General features: G+C 36.5%; 1 long non-coding RNA gene across 2 annotated transcripts in view; it reads right to left on the bottom strand.

Annotated features, from left to right (window-relative positions):
- Positions 1-34: 34 nt before the first annotated feature.
- LOC145681529 (uncharacterized) overlaps positions 35-18,843 on the bottom strand; it is a 74,191-nt gene continuing 55,382 nt past the window's right edge. For both annotated transcript variants that reach the window (XR_014130801.1, XR_014130800.1), the window contains exons 2-3: positions 2,894-3,004; positions 35-611 (exon numbers count right to left, since the gene is read on the bottom strand). This is a non-coding gene — a long non-coding RNA (uncharacterized LOC145681529). The remainder of the gene's footprint in view (positions 612-2,893; positions 3,005-18,843) is intronic.

Below are 18,843 nucleotides of genomic sequence, written 5' to 3'. Positions count from 1 at the left end.
GACTTAAGGAAATAAACAAAAATACCATACAACATTTAAAAATAACTTGCATGTATATTTTCTGGACAATCATCAAAATTTATGACTACAATGTTTACAAAGGTATTAGTTAAGGAAAGTCCCTTTCCCAACAATACATTTAGGATAAATATTAATTAAACATTTCCCATTTTCTATAAATCTCACATTAAAAGTTTAATTCTTCTTTTCTTGGTGATTTCAAACAAAGATGAAAGAAAGATGTCCCTCATTTGCGATGGTCATTTCCAAACAATGTAACTATAGATGTATACCTGGAGAATGTGTAGATACACAGCGTTTCTTCTCATAAATTCGTATTAATTGTTGCCAAATTAGTTCAAAGTTTAAATAAATGAAGAGAAAATTTCAGTGTCAAATTGGTAAATCGTTTATTTGTTTTTTTTATTATTCCTTTCTTTTGTTGAATGAATACATATTGAGGTTATTGGTAGTTTAATTTGCATCCAATTCAACTTCAAAAATATTCTAATGATTGTCCATAATGTATTCGTGCTTCTTCATTAATACTTTCCTTGGCCATTGGTGTTTGCGTCTAAAAGCTAAGCAAACCTATTTCGTCAACATATATGCTGAAAATATACAATACAAATAACGTTCAGAACATAATCAAAAGTTTCTCATTCCTTGTAAATGATCATGAGGTAAATAATATTTTTTTAGTTAAAGTATTACATATATCGAATCACTTTAACCATATTTACATTAAAGAATTTCTATAAGTATCATTGATCCAATCGGTTTAATATTTTTTCTCATCTTACTCTAATGAAAGATAGTTCAGGTATAATAGGAAACATAACTCTCAATTACTAATGATTCATTCAATATGTTTTGATTCTCATAAGAATAAACCCAGAAGAAGTAAATTAAATATGTAGATTTAAAAAAAATATCCGTAATGCAAGTATTTTGAAAGGAAATACTTATTCACGCTATACATGAATGTGCCTACCTACAAATATTAGAAAATCACATATGCATGTAAACAGTTAGACAATAGAAGAAAATACGTTGGTGCAGATTTGATTCAAATTAGTTAGATATATTACCAAGAAGTTAAACATTGATCTGTCACTAAGTGATCATTGCAAATCGTTTGCTGATGATTGTCACATTTCTAGATTAACATTTTAATATATAAACTAAAAAGTGAAAACAAGGTAATGTATAAGCTAAAATTTATCTCTAATTAGGTCAAAAATCACTTTCATGTTTAATATACATAAAACAATAATTATACAATATGTTTAGTTCCGTAACTTTTTATGGTTTACTAGTTAGGACAAAGCGAAATCACTGGCTGGATCCCAGCTCACCAGGTAGGTTTCGTAGTAAACGAACACAGTACACTTGGATTTTCTCGGGATTCGCCCATTTTCTCTCATTTTCTTCATTCTACCATTTTATTCATTATCATCACCAGTTACTCTTAGCCTCGGAGAATAATCGTGAGACGTTCAAGTGCATACTAATAATAATAATGACAAACCATTCTCCAATTATTACAAGTCAATAGACTTTTATTTACAATTTAAAATAGTTTGTAACAAGAATTTAAATAATGATCCAAAAAGAACTGGATCAAAAGATTGCGATCTTGACCAAAAATTTTAGAAATGATCAAAAAATACATTAAAAGACTGCAATTTTGGGCAATAATTAGTTTACAGATCGGGGACCACTTTTTTTTTTTTTTTTTTTTTTTTTTGGAACGGCCCCTAAATCGAGTTTTCGTACTTTCTATGGAATAAGTACATCATACTGGATCTTGTAATGGTGAGCTTAAGTGATAGTTTGAGTTTGGCTACACTACATGTAGTTCTCCGGATATAAGGCATGCAAGAAAATTTCTGATTGAAATATATGCGATCTTTTGATCGAAAAATCAGAATGAAGTTTTTAATTTAATTTTCAGCGTTCACACATTTTAGTCTATAAATGACCTCTTCCGAACTTGTTGTTGTTGTTTTTTTTCAACGTCCCGTTCAGCAGCGAGGCTGGACCTACTGAGTAACGTGGAATCCGAACCACATGAGCTCCCGCCGGGAATCGAACCCGGCTCTCCCACGCCAAAGGCTCTTCCGAACTTGTAATTGTGTGCCTCTAAAATTGATTTTTTCATGAGAGAAATTTGAAGTTCCACACATTTGAAAAATTCATACATCTTTTCTGGTTTAAACCAAAAACATAATTATGAAGTTCCTTTTATAATGTTGATAATGAATGATGCCATTTATATGAGATGTCAAATTCAAAGTTCTCTCTTGAAAAACTTCGATTTTCGAGATCCAACACATATCCAAGCAGTCTAAATGACTGACGAGAAATGAAAGGATGTAAAGCGCTAGAGTAATGGTGAGAAAATTGAAGAAAAATATTAGAACACGATAGATAGATAGATAGATAGATAGATAGATAGATAGATAGATAGATAGATAGATAGATAGATAGATAGATAGATAGATAGATAGATAGATAGATAGATAGATAGATAGAGATAAGCTGAATGTACAGGGTAAGTTGGTGAAGAACCTCTTTAGAAGTCGAAAAAGAGGGTAAAATAATGACACAAAAGTGAGTTGTGGAAGATAGGTAATAAGTTATTCTCAGAGGACTGGAATCAACGAGATAGGGTACAATGAGAGTTCCTACAGCAATAACTTGATTTGATTTTGAGTTTAACGTCCCTTTCAGCAGCGAGGCTATATGAGACCGATTCAATGAACGTTCAATGAAAAGTTCAGTATGACAACCAATAAAAATCGTTTGTCCTCCTAGTTAAACTAACTAATACTTCGATACTGGTATTGAAAACTTGTGTGGTTAATAAGTTTCAATGCGATATACTCACCTATTTTAATATCCAATTTACAACGGATACGATAACGATAACAACAACTCCTTCGCCGAAGATTGACTTTACGCCTACCATTGTTTTCGGAGGTAAATTGTTCACTGTTCTCTGTATTATGAAATAAAAATGTCAGTAAGAAACGTGCACATATTATTACATATTGCACAGAAATTCAAATCAAATTTTATTATAAATTGGACCTTTTCTAAAATATGCAAAAAAAACACTTATGAATTAATTCATGCACAGATTTCTTTCCCCGCTTTTCACAATTGAATAATATTTATTTAATAATTACGGACTTATTTATTGTAGTGGGCCGCAAATTCGCAAACTATTTTTTGCGAATAAATATTCTTTTTTTTATTTTTAAACCTGCAACAGAATTCGTATTCCATTTACTTCTTTTAAAATACAAATTCGTGTTGAGTGTTCTTTTTTTTCTCTTAGTTAGAACGAAAGACTTCTTGTCTTCCCGTTCTGGAGTAACCGAGTTCCCCCTTCTTGACCTCAGGGTCAACCGTCTGGTAGATAACGACATTCCCTCTGTAACAGGGAGATGTCTGGCTCTTTGTCTGATATATATGTATTCTTGTTATTATTATTATTATTATTATTAGTGGTAGAATACTGTTAAGAAAACCCATATAGTTTGTGTATCTTTAAAATGTCATTTTTGCTTCTGAAAGAAGATTCTTTTTCGTTCTTCGAAACATTAAATATATATGTATGTCTTTGGTTCAAAACGAGCAGATAAACTGTCGAAGGGTCTTGAGTTCATTATGTATAAAACCTTTCAAGTTTATTACTTGAAATCTTTTATGTTTAGTATATGTTTATAGTTTAAGATACTATTTGTACAATTCTCTGTAATATCTCGATGTAACCTCATTCTTCCAGAGAAAGGGGCTCACACACATAAACTCAAGGACTACACATCACACGCACACGCATGCGCACACACAAAATCTTATCTTTTGCCTGGCTCCGCCCAAGGCACCTTGTTCTAGCCAATCTAGATGTTAATGGCATGGCTCGTTCCGATAGCTAGTAGCTCCACCCCTCAGAGTGGAACCCTTCCGAGGTCATCTGCACCCGAAATCGTGTGCAAAGCCAATAATCTTTCTTTTCAGGATATTGGTCCCCCTCGGGCTCCGCCCTAGGTACTTTTTAGATCTCCACGCATGCTCAACCTCTGACCTTACGGTCTTCGTGCAACGTTTGCACACGTTACTATTTTGCACACAGACCGTAAATTGGTGCCGGTTGTACCCCCGACCGAGGCCCTTAAAAACGCATGTTTTGGGCTCTCTCGTCGGACAACGTCCCTCTCCTGAACCCCTCAGAGACGTGCAGACTACGAGGAGTACGCAATTCGTTAGGTACGTCTCAGTTCAGGAACTTATCACGAAGAAGTCTCTAGTTGTCCATCCCTCTGCCTTCAAACCTCTCTGCCTCCACGGAGGCCTGCCTACTCAATCTATTGGTTACCTACCTCACTACCTGGGTTTACCCAGTACTTGGCAATCTGTTTCCGAAAGCTCGATGGCTCAGCCAGGGTTCTCCCATAATTGCTGGTCGGCTTAGGAAACTGACGGTCAAAGTACTACCCTACCTAATCCTCACAGTAACTTGGCAATCTGTTTCTGAAAGCAAGATGGCTCAGCCAGGGTTCTCCCATAATTGCTGGTCTGCTTAGGAAACTGACGGCTAAAGTTACCTCCTTCCGAACTTGGCAATCTACTTCCGCAAGTTTCGCTTCAGCCCGGACTCGCTCCAGAAACTGCTGGCAAGCTTAGGAAGTTGACGGCTAAAGTTCTGTCGCACCCCTATTTGATGTGTGTTTTGACAGACTCTAAGTTTATTGCTTAGCTGGCCTAAAACGCACCGGTAATAAAATAGTTACTCCCTGTTTGATGTCTGTTCGCAGACCGGTAGATCAAACGGTAAACCCTTACACCTTCCTTGTTTGATGTCTGTTCGCAGACCGGTAGATCAAACGGTAACCTTAATTCCTTCTGGTAACCAACTTTGTTTGATGTCTGCCTAGCAGACCGGTAGATCAAACGGTAACCTTTACACCTACCCTGTTTGATGTCTGTTCGCAGACCGGTAGATCAAACGGTAACCTGTTCCTAACCCTATTTGATGTCTGTTCGCAGCCCGGTAGATCAAATAGTATACCTCTTACCTACCTACCCACTAGGACTGATTCGTGCCCTCCCAGTCTAGTGCAGTTTGTTTTATTTGTGAAAAGTGCTACAGTCAAGTTTGTTTTTATCAGTGACATTTAGTGAGTTATTTTTTAAACTACCTATTGGAACACCGCCACGTAAGTTGAACTCTTTTATATATAGACACAGTACTTACACTATCGCCCCGGCTCTGGTTCTTGTAATTTGCTTAGAGCCAATAAACTGCAGGCTTACTGCAAGGAACATATTTGCCGAGTTTTGTTTCAAGAGATATCCCAAAGGATTGTTGGTTATCAAACCTTAATCAGGATAACGATTCCATTGTTTCCATTAGAAGATAAGTCTTGGCCACGGCCAACGCTACCGTGTAATACTAAGATTCTTCAGACTGTTTTGTTAGCTGAGTTCCTGTTTCCAGTATAACTTTGCCGCTCGAGTTATAGTTGGTGTTTTGCAGAAACTTTGGTTGACTAATTAGAAGTATTTTGGTAAATTACAAAACTCTCTTGTGTGGGTGCCGGTCTACGCAAACGCATACCGCCGGCCCGCCACATAATTTGGTGTCAGCTTTGTGGGATATCTTGAACAACGCTAGGATATCTTGAACAACCTAGGATATCGTGAACTTTTTGCACAGCCTTAGGATATCAGGAATAATCGTGACATCGTAAACTTTGATACCAGTTTAAGTTATTCAAGTGAACTGTGTTTTGTGCATGTGTATTTTGCATGTGTGATGTTTATTGTGTGCTGAAAGTTTTTTCCATCTGTTTAACTTTCATTCCATCCTCCTTGGCGGAAGCGAAAAAAGGGAAAAGGACGCTTTTGTTGTTTGACTGGCCATCAATCAGCAAAACATCCCGCTCACTGTATCGTGACGCCAAACGCACATTAGTGATTTCAGTTCATTAGTGTTTAAATAAATGCAGTGCATCTTAGTGTTGAAATTAGGCATTTAAAGCCCCATACAGGTGATAAACTCATCGTGAATTTAGATTTAGTTAGATTAAGTGAGAAATTCCTCTCAGAAACCTTTATTGCTCAAACCTTCGAGTTTTCGCAAATCTAAGAGGTTCATTCATTTATTTAATTTGTTGTTTCTACGTAGAAACGTAATTTGAATTTTTAATCATGGCAGAAGCTGACGGAAGTAACGTACAGCCAGAATATGTTAAAGTTTCTCAGGCAATTCAGGTTATTGCAGAACCATTTACAGGAGATCGTTCTAAGTTGAGGCAATTTATTGATAGCTGTGAAATTGCTCAAGGGTTAGTTAACCCCCGTGATAAGCCTGTATTATTGAAGTTTATTAAGTCGAAAATTTTAGGAGAACCTAGAAATCGTATTTTAGTTAGATTGAATGTAGATACTTGGGAAGCAGATAAGACAATTTTAGAAGAGAATTATGCTACACATAGATCTATTGATTATTATGCTTGTTTATTGTTTTCTGCCAGGCAAGGCAAAAATGAGGGTATTAGCTCATGGGCTAGCAAGTTAGATAAAATTCGAGCTGATCTGAAAGCTGCTGCTTCGAAAATATGTCGTGAGACTGAAAGAGCTGGTGCTCATTCACTTATTGATCATTTGACAAAAGCATCTTTTGTCCAGGGAATTAGCGATCCCCGCATTCAAACAGTAATTCGTGGTAAAAGTACAGAAGATGATAGTTTCGCTCAATTAGTAGATTTCGCTCTAGTTGAAGAATCGCACATATTGTCTCAGAGACGAAAGCCATTAGATTCTAAGAATGAAGATAGGGCAAATTCTTCAAATCATAACATTAAGTCAGAGAAGAAAGGAAATAGGAAATTTTCCCAGAAAAAGCATTCTGAAAGTAAATCTATAGATTCTCATAACTCTTCTCATTCCCGTAAGGATAGTAGAAACTTTAAGAAAAAGGTTCATTGTTTAGAAGATTGCGATCATTCAGTAGACTCGCATGAAGAACCGCATGATAAACATTGTAGTGAAAATAGTGACAAATTTGAGGATTCCAATTCTTGTTGAGTTTTACGTTGTACGCACTCCTATCATTGTCGTGCAAAGCGTAACCATACTTGTGCGAAGAAGCGTATCCATGTTTGTACCCGAAAGAACACGAGTTCTCCGCGTTGTTCTCATCACCGCCAAACGCGCAGTCCTTCTCCGCGTAGTTCTCGTTGCCGCAAAACGCGAAGCCGTTCCCCGCGTCGCACAGCGCGAGATTATTCTCCGCGCCATCCTCAGTGTCATCACCCAGCGCGAGATCCTTCTCCGCGCCATCCTCAATGTCATCGCACCGCGTGTGCTCATTCTCCGCGTCGCCGATCGCATAGTCATTCTCCGCGTCGCACTCAACATCGCTCAGCGCGTAGTCCTTCGCCGCGTCGCCCAGTGTATGTGTGTCCTCAGCGCCGTACACCGCGCAAACTTTCTCCGCGACCAAAACCGAATAATGTCTCACCGCGTCGTCATTCCGTCGTTGACACGCATGATTGTGAATTGAAAGAGAAATGCCGTGCTGACCACAGCACCAAGCCAAAATCTTGTAGCAAGAATAAGTCTTTATGTTGTTTATCGAGACACAACTCCTCAAAAGTTAAATTAGAGAAACGTGTTGATAGTAATAGAAATCAGAATTATAATGTTAAGAAGATTTTCCTTTGTTCCACTGAACAAACGAGTAATAATTGTACGAAGGTGTCCCCACCTCAGAAACCTGATCGAAATTCTGTTAGATCTGATACAATTGGACGTTACGCCCAATTATGCGAATGTTCCACTAAGAGTATAATCGATGAAAAGGGTAAAATTAAAGTACGAATGATGGATTTAAATAAGAATTACGAAATGTTATTAGATTCAGGCTCAGATCTATCGCTTATTAAGTATAGCCATTTACGTGAGTCAATGTTGAGAAAGATACATAGATGTGACTCCACTCCAGTGCATGGATTCAATAATTTTCATGCCCATACTTTAGGTACATTAGATCTTAGATTAGAAATAGGCAAGAATAGAGTGACACATACTTTTCATGTAATGCGTAGTGATTTATTACCTCCTAATGTAGCCGGTATAATAGGCAGAGATTTTCTTCTTGAACATAATTGTGTAATTTCGTATGACGGACAAGCTGAATTGAAAATTGATGTAGGAACTAAAGTAAAGATCCCAGCACGTACCGAAAAGCTAATTGAAGTTAAGACTGAAAATAATGGGATAGGATTTTTGTCCAAACGTACTTTGGCAGACGGTGTATTCCTGCCAGACGCTATAGTTAAAGCATCCGATAACAAATGTGTTACTAGCATTTTGAATTTGACTGAAAATGAGGTAGACGTACAAATTCCTCCAATCTCTTTAGATTTTGAACCACTTCTTGATATGACAAAATCTCCTAATGTTTATGCATTGAGCAAATCTGACAATGCAAGTCAAACTAAAGGGTTAAAATCGCGTTTAGAATTACTTAGGCAGAACTTGCGATTAGACCATTTGAATCCAGAAGAGAAAGCGTTAATACTGTCGCATTGTGAAGAATATCATGATTTATTTTATTTAGAGGGAGACAAACTCTCCTATACTGATGTGATTGAACATAGTATCCCCATTCATCCCGACAAACGAGGTACAGTCGTGACTCAGAAACCGTACCGTATTCCCGAGGTACATAAGGCAGAAGTACAAAATCAAATCGACAAGATGTTAGATGAAGGTATAATTTCCCCAAGCAAGAGTCCTTGGAATTTTCCGATATAATAGTGCCGAAAAAGATGGGTGCATCAGGCAAACCTAAGATACGTATATGTTTAGATTTTCGTAGGCTTAATCAGATTACTATTGGAGATAGCTTTCCTTTACCGAATATTACAGAAATACTAGATCAGTTAGGGCAATCGAAATACTTTACGACCTTGGATTTAGCCAGTTCGTACCAACAGATTAGAATTAAACCTGAAGACCGTAGTAAGACCGCCTTCAGTACACCATATGGTCATTACGAGTATAATCGCATGAGCTTTGGATTATGCGGTGCCCCCGCAACATTTCAGAGAATGATGAATATTGTTCTATCCGGATTGCAAGGATTAAAGTGTTTTTCATATTTAGACGATTGTTGTATCTATAGTAGAGACTTAAAGGAACATATGTCAAGATTGAAACTTGTATTTGATAGGTTTCGAACCTACAACCTCAAACTTCAGCCTGATAAGTGTGAATTTCTTAGAAAAGAAGTAACATATTTAAGACATCAAATAACAAATCAAGGTCTGAAGCCAGACCCTCGCTTAATTGAGAAAGTGTTACATTTTCCGCATCCGAAAAATGTCAAGCAATTGCGTGGATTTTTAGGTTTAAGTTCTTATTACCGTAGATTTATTGAAGGCTATAGCAATATAGCCAAACCTCTCACTCTTTTGTTAAAGAAAGATGTTCCATTCAAGTGGGAAACTAAACAAGAACTAGCGTTCCAAGCTTTGAAGGAAAAATTGACATCACCACCTCTCCTTCAATATCCTGACATGAGCCGTCCCTTTATTATTACCTGTGACGCCTCAGAAGTCGCAATTGGAGCTATCTTGTCTCAGGGCCAAATTGGCCAAGACAAACCAATCGCTTACGCTAGTCGTACACTTAATAATGCTGAAAGAAATTACTCCACAACCGAACGTGAATTACTTGCGATAGTTTGGGCTGCCAAACTATTCCGCCCATACATCTTTGGAAAGGAAACAACCTTTGTGACTGATCATAAACCTTTACTTTGGGTGTTTAGTGTAAAAGATCCTAGTAGTAGACTTTTAAGATGGAGAATTAAGCTAGAAGAATATAATTATAAGATTGTTTATAAAGCAGGTGTCCGTAATACCAATGCTGATGCATTGAGTCGTATTGCATATTTAGACCCCGATCCAGAAGGTCAACCTTCTACCCTTGACGAAGAAACAAAGAGTAGGATTCTGAAAGAGTTTCACAACCTTCCTACCGGTGGACACCAAGGTATTCATCGAACTATAGCTAAAATCAAATCGTACTTAGAATTGAACATAATCGATCCGAAATCTTGGAAAAGACTAAACACCGATGTCGAAGAATACATAAAGAAATGTGAGTCGTGTCAAAAGAACAAACTCACCCAACCTAATGTCAAACTTCCCATGGTTTTGACCACCACTCCTGATGTAGTATTTGAGAAATGCGCTTTAGATCTTGTAGGGCCGTTTCCTGAGAGTTCTCTCGGAAACAAATACATCTTAACATGCCAAGATGAATTATCGAAATATTTAGTGACCATTCCCCTACAGCAACAAGATGCAGAAACCGTAGCTGAAGCATTTGTGACGAAATTTGTTTGTGTTTTCGGTATACCTCAAACCATTTTAACCGATCAAGGTACTAATTTTATGAGCGATACCTTTAAGAAAATGTGTCGCATGTTCCAGATTAGGAAACTACATACTAGTGCATTCCACCCTCAAACTAACTTCGTTGAAAGAGTTCATAGATCTCTTGCTGAGTATCTGAGGCATTATGTGTCTGAAAACCAACTGGACTGGGACGTCTGGTTGCCATACGCTGCTTTTGCCTACAATACAACTCCGCATTCAGTAACTAACTATACTCCACACGAGTTGATGTTTGGCCGGATGGCTAACATCCCTGGTATATTACAGAAACAAACTACCGACATTAATTACGCGTATGATGATTACATCAAAAATCTAAAGCAGAAGCTTCAGAACAGTTACGAGTTAGCTAGATCAAAACTGAAACAAGCTAAGGTTAAAAACAAAGAACAATATGATAAGACCGCCTCTCATAAAGAACAATTGTTTAAAGCAGGCGATCAAGTGTTACTTAGAGATGAATCTGTTAGAAGAGGACGATCCAAGAAATTGGGTTCACAGTGGATCGGTCCATACAAAGTAGTTAAAGTTAAAGGTGTTAATTGTACTATTGCTAATCGAAGAAAAACATTTGTAGTTCATGCTAATAGGTTAAAGTTATATTATTAGTAGATAATATTAGTAGACTTTATTAGTAGGTAGTGTAGTTTCCATTTTTGTTCGCAGCCATCATGAGACATCCTCTCTCCTTGTCTGCTTGTTTGATTATATATATATATATATATATAAAACTTTTGGTTATATGTTCTGGGTATTCTCATCTAGAACTTTAATTAAGTGTAATCACCCGAAAACTTCACAAGGTTGAGCAAATTTAAAATATATACATGGTGAAAAACCAAAGAGGAATATTTAATTAACTTCATAAATTTAATTTGGTTGTTTGAAATCTAAAAATTCTAATTTTGTATTTCAGATGTTAATTATCAATGACTCTTATTTAATTATTTACGATAATTAAATCAGATGTCATTTCATATGTTAATTATTATCAAATAGTCTTTTGAAAACTATTCATGACACTGTGTTGTCTATTAAACGTAGTCAATACTCGTAGTCAGACATATATGAATTTGCATGTCATACATTAATAAAGACATCTAGATCAATTGTTTTTTCATCAATCAGAAAATCCTTGGTTATGTTATTAGTTTACCTTTGACTGATGGTTTAAGATTTAATATGTATAAATTAATTCCATTTCCAACTGAGCTTAAAGACAATAAGTATTTCTTTATACAGCCTCAAAATCCGTATTTGATTATTGAAGTATCAAAGCAATAATATTGTAAGATTGATGAACATATGTTTAATACTTGTAAGGAATTAACTTCATTTTCAAGGGTTTGCAAACAAACATTTCCGCTAAAACCTACACATAGTAACGAAGATTGTGAAGTAAAACTTATTGATTTTGTTAAATCAATTCCAGCAGATTGTAACAAACGTATAGTAGAATTAAGAATATTTTATGGATTTCATTAGATAATAATGAATGGCTATTTGCTTCGCCACTCCCAGAAAAATTAACAATAGTTTGTGGAAATGATGTGTCGAAAACTGTTTTGATTCATAAAACTGGAAAATTAACTTTAGATAAAAACTGTAAAGCTTATGGTCCAAATTCCTTAATCAGTTCTCAGGAAATATATGTAAGTAACAGTACAAGTAAAGATTTGCTTCCACTACTAAATGATAGGATTGATTGTTGTATATTCTCAAACTCAAAGATCAATATTAAGAATATGGAATTTACTTTGCCGTTAAATCATATCATACACAAAGTTACAGATTTACAATATGCCAGTGTTCAGGATGTTGAAAAATTAATTAATGAACAAGAATGGCAGATAAGACAAAGTAATCATGTATTTTCTTATTCTATTTTGACTTATATAATCATGTTTACTATTTTGATATTTCTTTGTGTGTATTGTAGTTTTAAGTTTAATTGTTGTAGACATAGGAATAAATGGTGTAATTCAGACTGTATCAGAACCATATGTTTTAAGCTAACAATCATTGCAGGTGTACAATCAAATAGTCCAGCTCTTAATGCTACTTATCGAGCTGCTCCTGGTGAAATAACTTTTAACGAGGAATCACAAGATGATGATTCACCTCATCTCAATCAGAGAGTTACTAGGTCTATGAACTATCGTTAAAATTTAATTTTGGAATTTTTTTCTCAAATTTTGATTGTAGTTAGTACGAAAAATTTTTGCCTTACAGTAAAAATTTAAATTTTTGCCTTACAGTTAAAATTTTTCTTTCCCTAGGAGGAAGGACTGTAGTGGGCCGCAAATTCGCAAACTATTTTTGCGAATAAATATTCTTTTTTATTTTTAAACCTGCAACAGAATTCGTATTCCATTTACTTCTTTTAAAATACAAATTCGTGTTGAGTGTTCTTTTTTTTCTCTTAGTTAGAACGAAAGACTTCTTGTCTTCCCGTTCTGGAGTAACCGAGTTCCCCCTTCTTGACCTCAGGGTCAACCGTCTGGTAGATAACGACATTCCCTCTGTAACAGGGAGATGTCTGGCTCTTTGTCTGATATATATGTATTCTTGTTATTATTATTATTATTATTATTAGTGGTAGAATACTGTTAAGAAAACCCATATAGTTTGTGTATCTTTAAAATGTCATTTTTGCTTCTGAAAGAAGATTCTTTTTCGTTCTTCGAAACATTAAATATATATGTATGTCTTTGGTTCAAAACGAGCAGATAAACTGTCGAAGGGTCTTGAGTTCATTATGTATAAAACCTTTCAAGTTTATTACTTGAAATCTTTTATGTTTAGTATATGTTTATAGTTTAAGATACTATTTGTACAATTCTCTGTAATATCTCGATGTAACCTCATTCTTCCAGAGAAAGGGGCTCACACACATAAACTCAAGGACTACACATCACACGCACACGCATGCGCACACACAAAATCTTATCTTTTGCCTGGCTCCTACCAAGGCACCTTGTTCTAGCCAATCTAGATGTTAATGGCATGGCTCGTTCCGATAGCTAGTAGCTCCACCCCTCAGAGTGGAACCCTTCCGAGGTCATCTGCACCCGAAATCGTGTGCAAAGCCAATAATCTTTCTTTTCAGGATACTGGTCCCCCTCGGGCTCCGCCCTAGGTACTTTTTAGATCTCCACGCATGCTCAACCTCTGACCTTACGGTCTTCGTGCAACGTTTGCACACGTTACTATTTTGCACACAGACCGTAAATTGGTGCCGGTTGTACCCCCGACCGAGGCCCTTAAAAACGCATGTTTTGGGCTCTCTCGTCGGACAACGTCCCTCTCCTGAACCCCTCAGAGACGTGCAGACTACGAGGAGTACGCAATTCGTTAGGTACGTCTCAGTTCAGGAACTTATCACGAAGTCTCTAGTTGTCCATCCCTCTGCCTTCAAACCTCTCTGCCTCTACGGAGGCCTGCCTACTCAATCTATTGGTTACCTACCTCAATACCTTGGTTTACCCAGTACTTGGCAATCTGTTTCCGAAAGCTCGATGGCTCAGCCAGGGTTCTCCCATAATTGCTGGTCGGCTTAGGAAACTGACGGTCAAAGTACTACCCTACCTAATCCTCACAGTAACTTGGCAATCTGTTTCTGAAAGCAAGATGGCTCAGCCAGGGTTCTCCCATAATTGCTGGTCTGCTTAGGAAACTGACGGCTAAAGTTACCTCCTTCCGAACTTGGCAATCTACTTCCGCAAGTTTCGCTTCAGCCCGGACTCGCTCCAGAAACTGCTGGCAAGCTTAGGAAGTTGACGGCTAAAGTTCTGTCGCACCCCTATTTGATGTGTGTTTTGACAGACTCTAAGTTTATTGCTTAGCTGGCCTAAAACGCACCGGTAATAAAATAGTTACTCCCTGTTTGATGTCTGTTCGCAGACCGGTAGATCAAACGGTAAACCCTTACACCTTCCTTGTTTGATGTCTGTTCGCAGACCGGTAGATCAAACGGTAACCTTAATTCCTTCTGGTAACCAACTTTGTTTGATGTCTGCCTAGCAGACCGGTAGATCAAACGGTAACCTTTACACCTACCCTGTTTGATGTCTGTTCGCAGACCGGTAGATCAAACGGTAACCTGTTCCTAACCCTATTTGATGTCTGTTCGCAGCCCGGTAGATCAAATAGTATACCTCTTACCTACCTACCCACTAGGACTGATTCGTGCCCTCCCAGTCTAGTGCAGTTTGTTTTATTTGTGAAAAGTGCTACAGTCAAGTTTGTTTTTATCAGTGACATTTAGTGAGTTATTTTTTAAACTACCTATTGGAACACCGCCACGTAAGTTGAACTCTTTTATATATAGACACAGTACTTACACTATCGCCCCGGCTCTGGTTCTTGTAATTTGCTTAGAGCCAATAAACTGCAGGCTTACTGCAAGGAACATATTTGCCGAGTTTTGTTTCAAGAGATATCCCAAAGGATTGTTGGTTATCAAACCTTAATCAGGATAACGATTCCATTGTTTCCATTAGAAGATAAGTCTTGGCCACGGCCAACGCTACCGTGTAATACTAAGATTCTTCAGACTGTTTTGTTAGCTGAGTTCCTGTTTCCAGTATAACTTTGCCGCTCGAGTTATAGTTGGTGTTTTGCAGAAACTTTGGTTGACTAATTAGAAGTATTTTGGTAAATTACAAAACTCTCTTGTGTGGGTGCCGGTCTACGCAAACGCATACCGCCGGCCCGCCACATTATATTTACATCTTATCTCAAATTTACAGAACATTTGAATACTCAACCTCAAACTCTTTGTGCCGTAGGGGCCGCGATGGCTCAGTGGTGGATCGTTCACCTATGGTGCTAGGGGTCCCGGGTTCGATCCCAGCCCCCGCCAAGTGTGCGTGAGTTTTCTCGGGATTCTCCCGTTTCCTCCCACTTTCTTCATTCCATCATTTCATTCATTACTCATCATCACCGTCTCCTTTAGCATCACCGGCATAACTCAAAGAAGATTTCTTGTGCCGTATTATGTAAGAGTGAGTAAATTTCAAGTTTGTTCAATTAAGAAAGATTTCTAATTTATTATTATTAGTAGTTAGTTCAACTCTACAGTTGTTTAGTTTTTCGTTCATCGCCAAGACTATGTGAGACGTCGAGCTACAGATTGACATGGATACGAACATTATAAACCCCCTGTGAGAATCGAATTCAGGTGTTCCGTGCCTAATAGGGAGCTTATCATGTTCATGTTAGACCTCTTCAACACTGATAAGTGGATTCTAAGGTTTGAATTATTGGAATCCCTAACTGTAGTATACTTGAGTATCGGAAGTCTTATCGAATGGCAATGGATGGCTGGTGGCTGTTTACCGACAAATATCAGAGTAAAACCTGTTAGCAAATATTGTAAAGCGTTGCTTTTATCTTTTCAGCGCTCCAATAATAGGTTCCATTTCATCAATAGGTAACTCATATTTCAATGTTCCAATAATAGGTAAATCATTATTCAAACTAGAAGTGGTATATTTACGGTTATAATCCATTTCCGAGTACAGAACAAAAACTGCACTATAACTTCAGCTATCAATTTCGATTTTCATAGATCAAAAACGGTAATAGATAGTAATAAGCTGTTTCTTTCGTGATCAACGTTTCATTTCAAGATCAGGTTCTGTCATCTCTCTTGATCCTCTATTGAAGCCGGAAGTGGTATAAATGAACAACGTTTCCAGCTTTAAACATTTTTTTAACTAGAACAAGAATCGGAATAAACAGAGAGAAGTTGCTTTCAAATTTGTTTAGCGTTTCAAGGAAGATATTGTTTCGCGACCTTTATACCTCTATTCAAATTAGAAGCATTGGAAACGTAGGATTTCCAGTTTTAACACTGGTCGACACAGTGAGAAAGTGGCAATGGATAACGAGAAGCAATTTCTTGATGTGAACTCAGTGTCAGAGAAGATCATATTTCATTCTCAAAATGACTGGAAGTTTTAAGTTTCTAGTACTTCCACTTCCATTTTGAATATTCCTAGGTAGCAAAAACGGTAAGAAAATGGAAGAAATGCCTTTTTTTATATTTAATAAGTCCTTCAAGAGTAAGTGCCATCTGTAACCTGCTTCCTGTATTACAACAAAGTTTTAGATGAACTTCGCATAAGCATTCGCACTACCTTATTTCCAGAATGTGAAATGAAACTCGCCAATTTATTTATGTACTATCGATTTCGATAAACAATACTCATGAACAGTGCTGGATATTTACTTACGCTGGTAAAATGTGTTTAAAATGATGTTACATGTCAATGTTACAGTTATCCATGTAAGTTAGTTAGAACCCTGGTAGTGCACTCAATAAGGCGCCTACCTACCAATCGGTCGGTCAAGGTTGGATCTACTTTTGTTCCAATAAGGTTCTGGGTTTCAACCAGTCTCTGTAAGCTGAATACATGAGGCAACCTGCAGGAAAAAGGCTATCAGAAAGTGGTGCTGTCCATATTATCCTCATTAAGAGGGGAAGTTGCAGAAGTGTTAGCTCTAACCTTATCCACAAATAGACCATCTGTGGTCTACCCGAAGTGAGAACGATCTTTACTTTCCCACATAAGTAAATTATTTCTATAGATCTACCAAATGCAATATTTTTTCATAAGGTAATATATATATATATATATATATATATATATATATATATATATATATATATATATATATATATATATATATATATATATATATATATATAACATCTTATGAGTGTCATAGAAACTATCAGCGGTTTTTCGGTACATTTTTAAACAAAAAAATTCTTTATTGAAAATCAATTTTAATCAAGTACATATTGACCGTTATCATCTATGACCTTTTGTGATTTTTCGGGTAGCTTTATATTCCATTGTTGTAGAACTTCTGTGGTTTATCGTCGAAAGACTAGGCCAAGTAATTTTCGGCAGCGCTTCGGTCAGTCAATTTTTTTTTTTTTTTTTTTTTTTTTTACCATCAAGAGAGTTTTGCAGAGACCGAAACAAATGGTAGTCAGACGTTGCATTTTTTAATCCTATTTAAAGCGACTCATTACAGGCGATGAAAAATGGGTGAAATACGGGAATATCAGACGAAAGCGATCATGGTCAAATCCTGGTGACCCTCCACAAACGACTTCAAAGCCTAGATTGTCGGCAAACAAGGTTATGTTGAGTATTTGGTGGGATGGGAAGGGAATTATCCATTATGAGCTGCAGCAACCTAACGAAACCATCCATTCGGTCCTGTATTTTGCATAACTCGACCGTTTGAACGAAGCAAGCCAGGAAAAGCGACCAGAATTGGCCAACAGAAAGGGAATTGTATTCCACCATGACAATGTGCGGCCACATACATCATTGATGACTTGGAACAAATTGACGGAACTTGGTTGGGAAGTTTTCATGCATCCACTTATCCTTTGATGCCTGTCGTTTAGATTTTTTAGTCTTACTAATCTCGGTTATACTTAGTGAATATATATGGTACACCATGTTTAGTTGGGGAGAACCTTTACATATCAGGCAGCCTGCCTTTAGTCTTTGCCTTATTGTTTCGTGTGAGCAGTCATACTCTATAGCAGCGTTTCCCAACCGGTGTGCTGCGAGGGGTCGCTGGTGTGCCGCGAGGAAATCGAATCAGAATTATTAATTCTATAGCAATTAAATTGCAAGACAGAGGAAAAGGTATATTTGTATTTCACATTACTACTGTGAATCTAAAATTTAAAGTTTCATACTATTACTTTTCAGTAGAAAATTTTTAATTTTCTGTAGAACATTTTTCTGTACATTTCTAATTTTGAAAAAAAGTATTTGTTATCATTGTTATGACCATTATTGCTTCTTTATTGTTGCAGACTATTTCGTAACTTGAAATTTTAAAATAATATTCAATCCTTCCGGTAAAGTAAACATGCATACGAATTACCTACATTTGTGTTTTAAAAGTAAAAAGAGATTTGATTGTTCGTTCGTTATTTAGTGATCCTCCTTCTTAGTAAAAGGTTGGATACAGTTTTCGAAAAAGAAAATGTATTTTTAACGACTTGAGCCCTATATCTGATTGCAATTGTTTTCTATTTTTAAATTAAAATGAAAAATAGGCATAATGATTTACCACGGAGAAAAAACAGTGATCGAGCTTTCTTCTCTGTGAGAAGGATGTCAGTAATCAGAAAGAAATACTACAGTATTTTATATTTTCAAATAATAATAATAATACTAATAATAATAATAATAATAATAATAATAATAATAATAATAATAATAATAATAATAATAATAATAATAATAATAATAATAATAATAATAATAATAATAATATCTGTGCCGCTAGAATTTAAGTTACCCTGAAGTGTGCCGCA

The sequence above is a fragment of the Thermobia domestica genome, chromosome 3 (genome assembly GCF_964235325.1).
Source record: "Thermobia domestica chromosome 3, izTheDome1.hap1.1, whole genome shotgun sequence".
Lineage (NCBI taxonomy): Eukaryota > Metazoa > Arthropoda > Insecta > Zygentoma > Lepismatidae > Thermobia > Thermobia domestica.
This window is presented reverse-complemented; position numbering and strand designations above follow the sequence as displayed.